The sequence below is a fragment of the Globicephala melas genome, chromosome 17 (assembly GCF_963455315.2).
Source record: "Globicephala melas chromosome 17, mGloMel1.2, whole genome shotgun sequence".
Classification (NCBI taxonomy): Eukaryota; Metazoa; Chordata; class Mammalia; order Artiodactyla; family Delphinidae; genus Globicephala; species Globicephala melas.
The window spans coordinates 8,206,889-8,217,563 of record NC_083330.1 but is presented as its reverse complement, the minus strand read 5'-3'; the positions used below and the strand labels follow the sequence as shown (position 1 = coordinate 8,217,563).

General features: G+C 41.2%; 2 protein-coding genes across 5 annotated transcripts in view; one reads left to right on the top strand and one right to left on the bottom strand.

Moving 5' to 3' along the window:
• CLVS1 (clavesin 1) overlaps positions 1–10,675 on the bottom strand; it is a 415,580-nt gene that overhangs the window by 4,306 nt on the left and 400,599 nt on the right. The gene's annotated exons all lie outside the window — the stretch shown is intronic.
• Positions 1–10,675, top strand: part of ASPH (aspartate beta-hydroxylase) — a 243,162-nt gene that overhangs the window by 212,089 nt on the left and 20,398 nt on the right. The gene's annotated exons all lie outside the window — the stretch shown is intronic.

The following is a 10,675-nucleotide window of genomic DNA, read 5'->3' as shown; positions in this document are numbered from 1 at the left end:
TGTGTGTGTGTGTGCGCGCGCGCGCGCGCGCACACATACACGTGGGGGGGGTAATTGATTTATATAAGAAAAAGAAAAGCTGAAAACCCAGAAGGCATGAAAACAAACTGAAAAACAGAGAAGTAGAACTGCCCACACAGGCCACTCCATGCAGCACCTTGGACAGCTGCCTAACTGCTTTGCCCTTCAGGCCCTGGTGAAGATGAAGGATATTCAAGGCCGGTCCTTTATTACTGAAGTGTATTCTTCTACTTTCATGCCAGTTGGCTTTGTTTTACAACATGGCAAGAGAATCACAGCCACAGAGTTAGAAGGGACCTTGGCGACCCACTAGATTAACCCACTAGGACATATTCAGTCAGGAGCCACGCAGCCTCTTGCTGAATACATCTGACTTAAGAAATCTACTCCTCCATGCTCGTAGAGGAGGAGCTCTGCTAGGAAGTTCTTTCTTACACTGAACTAGAACCTGTCTTTTTGCAATTTCTCTATACTGCTTCTGGTTTCGTCTGCTGGAGCCACCAGAGTATGTGTAATCCATCTGGTCCACGTAACAGCCCTTTAAGTATTTCTCTAGTGCTCTCCAGCCCTCTCTCTGCCCGCACTAAAACTAACCAAACTCTTCTTGAGCCAAGGTTTCTAAAATTACCACTCTCCTGCATCTCTTCATCAACTGGTTGCCCTCAGGACGTCACCTCAAAAGGGAATGAAATTATCGCTTCCTCTCTTCTTCTTTTTTTGTATGCTTCTGTTGAAGCATAGAAAATGCACCTAGAATTGCCTTAACCTTTCTGGCACTCACGTAATAAAGCCGAGGGAAATATTAGCTATATTTACACATGCTGCTGTTAAGTCGATTCTCCCCCATCTTGAAAGTGCGTGGTTGAGTATTTCATCTTTTTTAATTTGGCTTATATTACCACTGTATCTCTATCCTTTTGGATCTAGAAATTTGTTATCCATCCAAATGATTGTCTGTGATTTTCACGAGTATTGGATTTGTTTCCAGACTTTCCCTTCCCCTATTTTGGGAGCCACTATGGGGGAAAAAAATCAACAGATTCTCAAATATTGAACTTTCAATCAACAATCACTTATTTCCACTCACTCATGGTAAGAAATGCTTGTGAATGTCCTCTGCTATATGCCAGGGACTGTGAGAAAATGTTCAGAACCCCTCATTCCTTAGTGGAAATATTGCTTCAGTTACCCAGTCATAAACGCACAGATAGGTATGGGATTACTGTGATAGGCACCCTGAGAACAGGGCATTTGGGGGAGGGGAGACATTAGCTCTAGAAGGAAAGGAAGGAAGGAAAAAGCTATCATTCACCCAGTGACATCATTCACAGTCCTTATTCAGGTGACTCTTCCCTCCACTTGGCATCAGATTTGGATCTATTTGGGATTTTTTAATACCCATACTGACAGCAGGGACACAGAATGCTAGTTTTGTTATCTCAGCCAATAGACTGTTTGTCTTGGGTGAGTGGTGAGTAACAATTGAACAGTTCTGAGGCACCGACCATGAGGGACCAAACATAACATTTTTTCCCCTTGTTTGCTTTTTTCCTGATGAGAAGGAGACCATAGCCTCTTTACTTCCGGCATGACATGATGCCATTTACCTGGTCACACAATGAACATTTGATATAAGGAACACACTCATCATGAAGTGTTTGAAATTCACTGGAAAAACAGAAAGCATATGTTGCCGTTTTCAAAATCTAGTATAAATAAAGCCAAGAGAAACACCTTTCTTAAATCTTGCCCTCAGTCCATTTAGCTGAGTCACAGTACTCTCTGGGAAGACCGATCCACTGCTCACTGATAGAAATGTCTCCACCACTTGTAAACAGAGAGCTCAGGAATTGTGCATTAACTGGAGGACCCCTTGCCTTGCGACTTTGTTGCCCAGATCACGCTCAGTGGTAATCCCTCCATGTGGTGGATTTGCCTTCTCCCAAGAAGATTAACACTTCTGCTAGAATAAACATTTCAGACTTTTCCCTTGGGTCCTCTTTCCAACACTGAAAGCCAGCTTAACCCCAAGGGCAAGCAGAGGAGTTATTTGAGCTATCTCAACCATCATTATCTCAGTGCTATAGCAGACTACCCTCACAAAGGCTTCATTCTTGCCTTCATAGCCACATTTTGTTTTCCTGCTATTATATCTCCTCTCTCTCTCTCTCTCTCCCCCTCTCTCTCTCTCTCTCTCTCCCCCCCCCCCCGCCCCCATTCTCTCTACCTTTCTTCTTTCTACCTTCCCCTTTTCCTCTCCAAAATTTGGAACTTTCTCCACTGCATGTCATCAGACATCTATAGCCATGGTTTAATTTTTACTGATTCCAAAGGCAATTAAATTCCAAAAAGAACAAGATAAAGATGGAAAATGTTCACCATGAGCTAGTCCATTCTGCACAGACTTGCAGTTGAACTAAGAGCTCTGTTCTCAGTCAGAGGCTTATTTGCAGAACTTCACTTAGCTACCTTATCTCAACAGCTGTCACCACATATTCTTCTTACTAATGAACTGCCATGGCCTGGCTTGGGCTTTGTGGACCCCAAATAAGGGCACAGGAGCTCCGCCCTTCAACCCCAGACATTCACCTAGAGTCACTGAAGGCCAGGGCTCTAAGGAACCTCAGAGGCAATTTAGTCAAACCCTCATTCATCTCAGGTCCTCCCCGTTTCTCTTCCAGGGACCAACCTCGTCACTTCATCAGGAAGTATTCCATACTTCTGGTTTTTTTTCTTAAAGTTAGCGATGGGCTTGGTTTTGTGGAATAGTGCAGAACTGCCTAATATCTTAGTGAACCTGTATAAGAACTTCTAAACAGAAAGAGTGGGGGCTTTTTTAAAGATATTTTTAAAGATGCCTCTAAGTAATTCTGTTTAACCCCTGTTTCTCCCCTGTACGTTCAGTTATCAAGGCAGTTCCCTCAGGAGCTCCTGCCTGGGCTTGAATGATGGCTCCACTGCTGGCTTTGTGAGCTTGGGCAAATTCGACCCCCTCATGTGTAAAGTGGAAATAGTATAGTGCCCACAACCTGGGACATGGGGGTGATGAGAATTAGATGAGTTACAGCAAGTCAGGTGTCTAGCCCAGCGTCAGCTTGTGACGTGCTCCTACATTTCTAGCCCTTGTTATTCTTCCGCATTTGCCGATAAGAAAGTTAAGGCCTGGCATATTTAGTTCATTGACACATTGGGTCACGAAGCGTGAATTCAACTCCAAGTTCCCATAGCCTCATGATTAAACTTACAAGAGAAAATTGTGTGTCCTGCTTGATGTGTCGGGTAACCTGACACTAAGTGCAACTAAGATTTGAGAATGGATCCAGGCTCATATTTTAGAATTTCAAAATAAGTGATGCGACTATTCCACATGAAAGCTAACCTGATTATTTTACTTTACATCCTATAATTTTCAGAAGTAACACAGAAGTTCCCATCTGATTAACAATTATTTATGTAGCTTTCAGCACATCTGTTTGTTGTTGTTTTCCACTATGTAAAGCAATATGAGGTTTCCTTCTACTATAATGCCTTTGATAATGTCCTTGATAAGGAGTCGTAAGTTATAGTTGTAACACATGTATTCTTCTGTCCAGCTACCAAACTCTTCAGTATTAGAATCATACTTTCAGGCAACACGAAACAGTTAATATTTACTGAACTAGTAAATAAATCACGAATCATAAATCAACAAAGCACTTTAACAAAAGGTAAACCTAAGTATTTTTCATGTCAGCAAAGCTTTTCCCTATCAAAGTAAAGAAATAAAAAGTCAACCTCCCTCTACTTTGACAATATAGTTAGCCACAACTTACTGAAATATAAAGAAACCAGTCCAAGAAAAAGAAATATTCTATTGCTTTTTAAGTGAACTATTTTTAGAGTGAGCCAAACATTCAACTCAGGTCTTGCCTATGTGCAGTATAACTCAAATTTAAATATATAACGTATTTCTATTTAACCATGATGGGTACTGATCTTATAGCAAGGAGGACAGAGCCAGGAGAAAAGGCACTTTCAGAAAGGATGAAATTGGGCTCACGTGTACATAGGACTAGAGCAGCTGTGTCCAACACAGAGCCCTAACCACATGTGGCCATTGAGGACTTGAAACTGGGCCGGTCTGAGTTGAGATGGACTGTAAAGATAATGTATACATGGGATTTCAAAGACAGTGGGGGAAAAAAAGAATGTAAAATATCTCACTAATACTTTAAAAATTATATTGAAATAATAATTTTGTACACATTGGGTTAAAACATATTGAAATTAATTTCACGTGTTTCTCTTTACTTTTGTAACGTGGCTACAAGACAACTTAAAATTCCATGTACGGCTCACATTATATTTCCGTTGGACAGCCATGTTATTTAAGACCTCATTCCCTCCATCACACTTGTAGCTGAGCCAGAGTAATATACTAATCCTCATTTAGAAATTCATAGTCATCCCAAAGGACCACAGCAACAACATTATGATCTGTCATTGCCAGTATTCACTGTGCTGAGTTATTTTCCATGTGTTAACTCATTTAACCCTCACATTGACACACACAAAGCCCGAGGTGACATGAGAGCTGCTTTCTGAGTATCGCTGTCGTTGCTTGAATTCTAAACAGAAAGAAACTTCATCAGTCTAGATTCCGTTAATTTGTTATCCTTTAGATGAGAGTGAACACATACCATTATTTTACCTCTAAATGAATAAATCATATGAAAAGATTTTAGGAAGAAATTTAACCTACTTGAAGGGAAAGAAATAAGTCCTTTCTGAACATATAGCAAAATTAATATTAACTTTGTGTGACCACTACAGATGTGTTTTGCCGTTCATTGTAAGGGTCCTTGGAGAGCTGAGCTGATGAAAGAGAACTAGACTGGGAGTTCAGTGCCTCTTCTCATCACCCCGTCACCAACTTGCTGTCACGAACTAGGGCTCTATGGAACACCTCACTTGGCTTCTATGATCCCACATTTTTCAACTGTAAAATGATCTCAGACAAAGTGCTATTTTTAACCCCAAGATTTCATGAAGTCTACGAGACTGGGTTAAATCACCCATTAGTTCTTGAAAATAATTAGACGTCGTTTTTCAAATTTCTACAATTCAGACTTTAAGCTAATTTGCTCAGATAGTCTAAGTTCCTCTCTATCTCAGCATTTGTCTTTACCTCCTTCTAGAAAACCATAACAATACTAAAAATGACAAAATTTAGCCAGACCTGGAAAGCCTTTCCTGAAGTCTGTGTATGCCCAATACATGTAGATTTCATGAGTCAAAAAGATTTACCTTTTAAAAATATTTTTATTTCCGTAAGCTTCTAAATATTGAATTCAGAGCTGCCAGGTGCTACTTAATAACGATTTTCCTGTGTCATTGTAAAGCGTTTTAGTTTATTTAAAGGAACTTCTTGCTACATGTCCACAGGTCACAGTTTCCTGCTGCAGAGTAGCTCCCGTCTGCTCTGGAGCCAGCAAGGGTTTTCCAGTGTGCAGAAAAATTCCAGCTGACACCCAGCAAATCTTGCTTGTCACATCTGAAATCAGTTTCAGAATGTTTTGGAAAGGAAGATTTCAACACACACTTTAATCGGATATTTTTAGAATTATCACCTACAGGAGAGTTTCCCATCCCCAAGGCTGGTTATTATAATTACTGTCATCATCTCATCGTGGCCATCAACAATAACAACCACACCATTTATTGAGTACTTATTTCATGCCAGGTTCTGCACTAATTATTTAGCCTGCATTATCTTTATTTAAACCTCACAATAATTTTCTGAGGTGAGTATTGGTTGATTTACAATGTTGTGTTAGTTTCAGGTGTACAGCACAGTGATTCAGTATATATATATATATATATATATTCTTTTTCAGATTCTTTTCCCTTATAGGTTACTACAAAATATCGAGCTTAGCTTCCTGTGCTATACAGTAGGCCCTTGTTGGTTATCTATTTTATATATAGTAGTGTGTATATGTTAATCCCAGCCTCTTAATTTATCCCAACCCCCGGTCCTTTCCCCTTTGGTAACCATAAGTTTGTTTTCCATGTCTGTGAGTCTGTTTCTGTTTTGTAAATAAATCCATTTGTATCATATTTTACATTCCACATATAAGTGATACCATATGATATTTGTCTGTCTCTGTCTGACTTACTTCACTTAGTGTGATAATCTCTAGGTCCATCCATGTTGCTGCAAATTACGTTATTTCATTCTTTTTTATGGCTGAGTAGTATTCCATTGTGTATATATACTACATCTTCTTTATCCATTCATCTGTTGATGGACATTTAGGCTGCTTCAGGTCTTAGCTATTGTAAATAGTGCTTCTTTGAACATTGGGGTGCATGTATCTTTTCAAATTAGAGTTTTCTCCAGATATATGCACAGAAGTGGGACTGCTGGATCATATGGTAACTCTATTTTTAGTTTCTTAAGGAACCTCCATACTGTTTATGGTATAGCCATAGTGGCTCCAGCAACTTACATTCCCACCAACAGTGTAGGAAGGTTCCCTTTTCTCCACTGAGGTGAGTGTTGTTAATTCTGCTTTGCAGATCAGGAAACTGAGCCTTGGAAAAGTTAATTAATTTGCTCAAGTTTCCACAGTTAGTTGTGGAACTAGAATCTGAACCCATGTGACTCTATAACCCACATTCTTAAACACTATGCTATACTGTACAAGAAATACCTACAACTTGGTAAGAAACCAAAGGATACTAACATATATCCAGAACTGTTAATATTCAAGTTCTCAGAGAAGCATTTCTTCTATTGGCATCGACGAAGCCAGTGGTGAACAAAATCATCTATTATGTATTAAAACTTTATTTTAGGCACAGTGATGAAATCAGAAAAGAAAATAGCAGAACTTCATTCAGGAAAAAAAAGTGTTCTGATAATTACATGTTGTACAATCGTATCTTCATCTATAATGACCAGCAAAGAATTTAATAACAAACACTTCAAGATCCTTTCTTTGAAATGTACAGCATTCACCCAGATGCCTGGGAACAGCTCTGCAGAACTGGAATCAGTCAACATGGAGGGTCCGTTAGGATGGAGAAAGGGAGCAGATAAGATTATCTGAGAACAGAGCTCAGCTGCCAGAAGACAAATCAGACCAGGAACTTGGAGACGAGGAGGAAGGAATGGAAGGAAAGACCAGGAAAGGCCACGGCGGAAACTGGCAGCTGCAGCTGGATGTTCCGCTTCATTTATTTGCAAAATGGTTTATTGCTCTTTATGAAACAATGCATTCCTGTCATGTTAACTCACGGTTTTTCACCGGTACAATGAGGACAGGATATTACCACATTCTCTAGAGGGCTATGAGAGAGAAAAGATACAATAAAGTTCTTGGAGCTCTTTCAAGGAGAAATTATTTCAGTTGGAAAGACATCATTTTACCAACACTTCTCTGAATATGATCTCTGAGTATGAACAGCTGATAGTCTTTCTGGTAACAGAGGCAGCCCTCGCCTGCCGTCTTGAAGAAAACCAAAGAAAAGAATGCAAATTTAGAAAATAGATGATGTAGAGAAGAGGATTGTTTAATTATAAAAATATTCTTAATGTTACCGAGCAATTTCCCAAAGCATTCCTTTAAGCAGAGTCGCCCTAGTGCCCCTGAGGATGAGAGTGTTCAAGGTCATAATTAGCGTGTGTTGTGTTCCTTCAGAGGAACCCCAGGCAGCAGAGTGAGGTCTGCAGATGTCTTAGGACCAGTCTGTAGCTGAACCAGATGACTGCCCTTGCCATGAGCTCACATTCTGTGTGTGTGCAGGTTTCCAAAATGTTGAGAAACAGAATGCATTGCTATAGATAACTCCGATGTGGATTCAGGTGTCCTGAGCGCTCAGAGGATGGTTCAGATAATACATTTTCAACCTGCAGATATTTCTGGAGAGTTTTTTAATACTACCGATCCTATCTTAAAATAGCAACACAGCAAACGGCTACAGGTGCTGGTACCACCTGCTTTGAACGCACTCATCTTTCATTAGAATTAGACGGGCACGAAGAGCCGCCAGGCACTTTCAGAGCATCCCTAATTTTTCCAAATTCTTCTTCTCCCTGTGAAATGGATGGTGCACAGCCTCCGTGGAGTTCCTTTGCTAGAACTAGAATATGGTGTTCCGAAGCAGGTAGAGAAATGCCAGAGGCTGCCACCAGCTGAGACCATGAGGATGACTCATTCCACCTGAGTTTGAAAAGGATGGCTAGGGTTCTCGATAAAAACTACCTTCTGTAAGTCTGTTTTTGAGTCAGATGACTTAAATGGATCTAAATGACAGGACGTTAATGGACCTTCTTTGATAGTACTACATTAGCCTGAATATCAATTTTCTTCCTGTAAGCTGTAGCTTCCCCACTCAGAATGGGGTTTGGGGACAGCACAGTACATGAAAGTGTGACAGAGTAAGTTGCTTTTCAACTGTGTCTTAAAGACAGGGTACAATCCGGGCTGGCGGGAACGGGAACAGACATCCAAGACAGCTGCAGTGCTTTGCGCAAAGGCAAATGCCCCGAAGAGGTGCTCTGTAAGCCCTCGTGGAAGGAAGGAAAGGGAAGGAAGAAAGGAGGGAGGGAGGAAGGAATACGCAAAAGTGTGAGAACAGATGTGATAAAGGAGACAGAGCATTGGGCTTGGAATGAAGAGAACTGAATTTACAATATCTTGCCACCTACCAGCCCTGTGATCTGGGCTGAATCATTTAACCTCCGTGGGCTTCAGCTACTTGATCTATAGCATGGGGATAAGAAACTGTCTATTTTTATTAATTTTAATCTATTAAAATTCTCTATTTTTAATCATATCTATTTTTAAAAAATTCTCAAAACCTGAAAGGCTCAGTTTTTCAACAACCCTTGGAATAAGTCCAGGAACATCTGTGTCCAGTCTGGCTTGTGGGGAAATATTCCAGTCTAGGGCCTTGCCACTTAAAGTGTGGTCCCCAGAGTAGCAGCACCCATACCACCTGGGAGCTGGTGAGAAATGCAGATTCTCAGGCCCACCCCAGACCCACTGAATCAGAATCTGCATCTTAACAAGATCCCGGTGCTTTGGACGCACATGAGAATTTTCAAAGCATTGCTCTGGAGCTGTCACTACCTGGCTAAATCATTGTGGGGCAGTAAGGAACCTTCCCATCCCAGGTTCGCCTAGAAGGAAATCTGCTTTCATCTACCTCAAGAAGAGCTGTAAGGATTTGTCAGGCGTGGCTCATTCAAACCAGATTCCCGCTTCTGTTCACTCATTGATGCAATATCTTAAAGAGTCAGAAGAGCTCATGAAATGCCAAATTTATTACTGGGGAAGAGCTCTCGGTTTAGGAAAATCTACCTTCAAATCTGGGAAATATTTCAAGGGGCAGGAAAACATTCTGGAAATTCAAAGCTGAGCAATCCTGCTTTCCCACTTCGCATTTTGTCCTTGTTCATGTCACACAATAAATTTTTTCAAAAGTTTTGAGCATGTCGGTGCTTTGTGACCACCTAGAGGGGTGGGATAGGGAGGGTGGGAGGGAGACGCAAGAGGGAGGAGATATGGGGATATATGTATACGTATAGCTGATTCACTTTGCTATAAAGCAGAAACTAACACACTATTGTAAAGCAATTCCACTTCAATAAAGATGTTAAAACAAAAAAGTTTTGAGTATGTACTATATGCTAAATAAGGAAGGGAAAGTATCTCTGCCTTCAAGGTATTCACATGGAAGAGATTTAGATTAATATAAAAACACCTGTCACTCTGGCAGCTCTGTATACTCTCATTCCAGAGAGTTGCCCAGACTCAGTGTCAACAGCTCACACACAGGTTGGAAACACCCTTGGAAAGTCAGGATTGTGCTGTCTCCAAGCTGGGCATCACTGTAAGTGCTGGACCACGGGACTGATGCAGTCAGAGAAGCCTTGTTCACAGACAATGAGCATGGAAGATGGAAGCAAACGAGAAACTTCCGGAAAGTGAGAAGTGCTGGGAAGCAAATGAATCAGGGCACTGTGACAGAGAGGGCCTGGGGAAAGGGGGTCTTGTTCCTTTAGTGAGGATGCTTCTCCAAGATGAACGACTACTGTGATTCAATTTGGATCACAGTTTTATACTTTGGTTCCAACTAAACTTTTCAAAATAGCACAAAAGTCAGATTTTAGAGTAATGCATCTAGACCTGTGTTCAGTGAGTAGAACCAACAAGATTGGGGAGGAGGTTATGTGTTCAGTTTTGGACACGGTTAGTGTGAGGGCTTGTGTGGCATCCAGTGAGAGTAGTCACGTAGGCAGCTGCTTATACGGTTCTAAAGCTCAGAGGAGAATTCTAGAATGAACATAAGTTAGGGGCTCCAAGGCATAAAGGGATGCAAGCCACGGGAACAGAGGAGAGCTCCAGAGTGAACATCAGAGTGGTAGGAGGTGAACCAGAAGTGGCTTCCTTGAAGCCAAGGGGGTAGAGTGAGAGTTTCAGGAAGGATGGGGTAGTCTGCTCTACTGACCTTCTCCCCACTCAGTTCCTCCTCCAAGTTCCCTATCTTGGGAAGCAGAAATGTTCTCCAGCAAGTTACCCAAGCCAGAGACCTCCAGTCATTCCTGAAATCTTTTCCCTCTGTTCCCCATAATGACTTTATCATCAGGTCATGTTGATTCGAC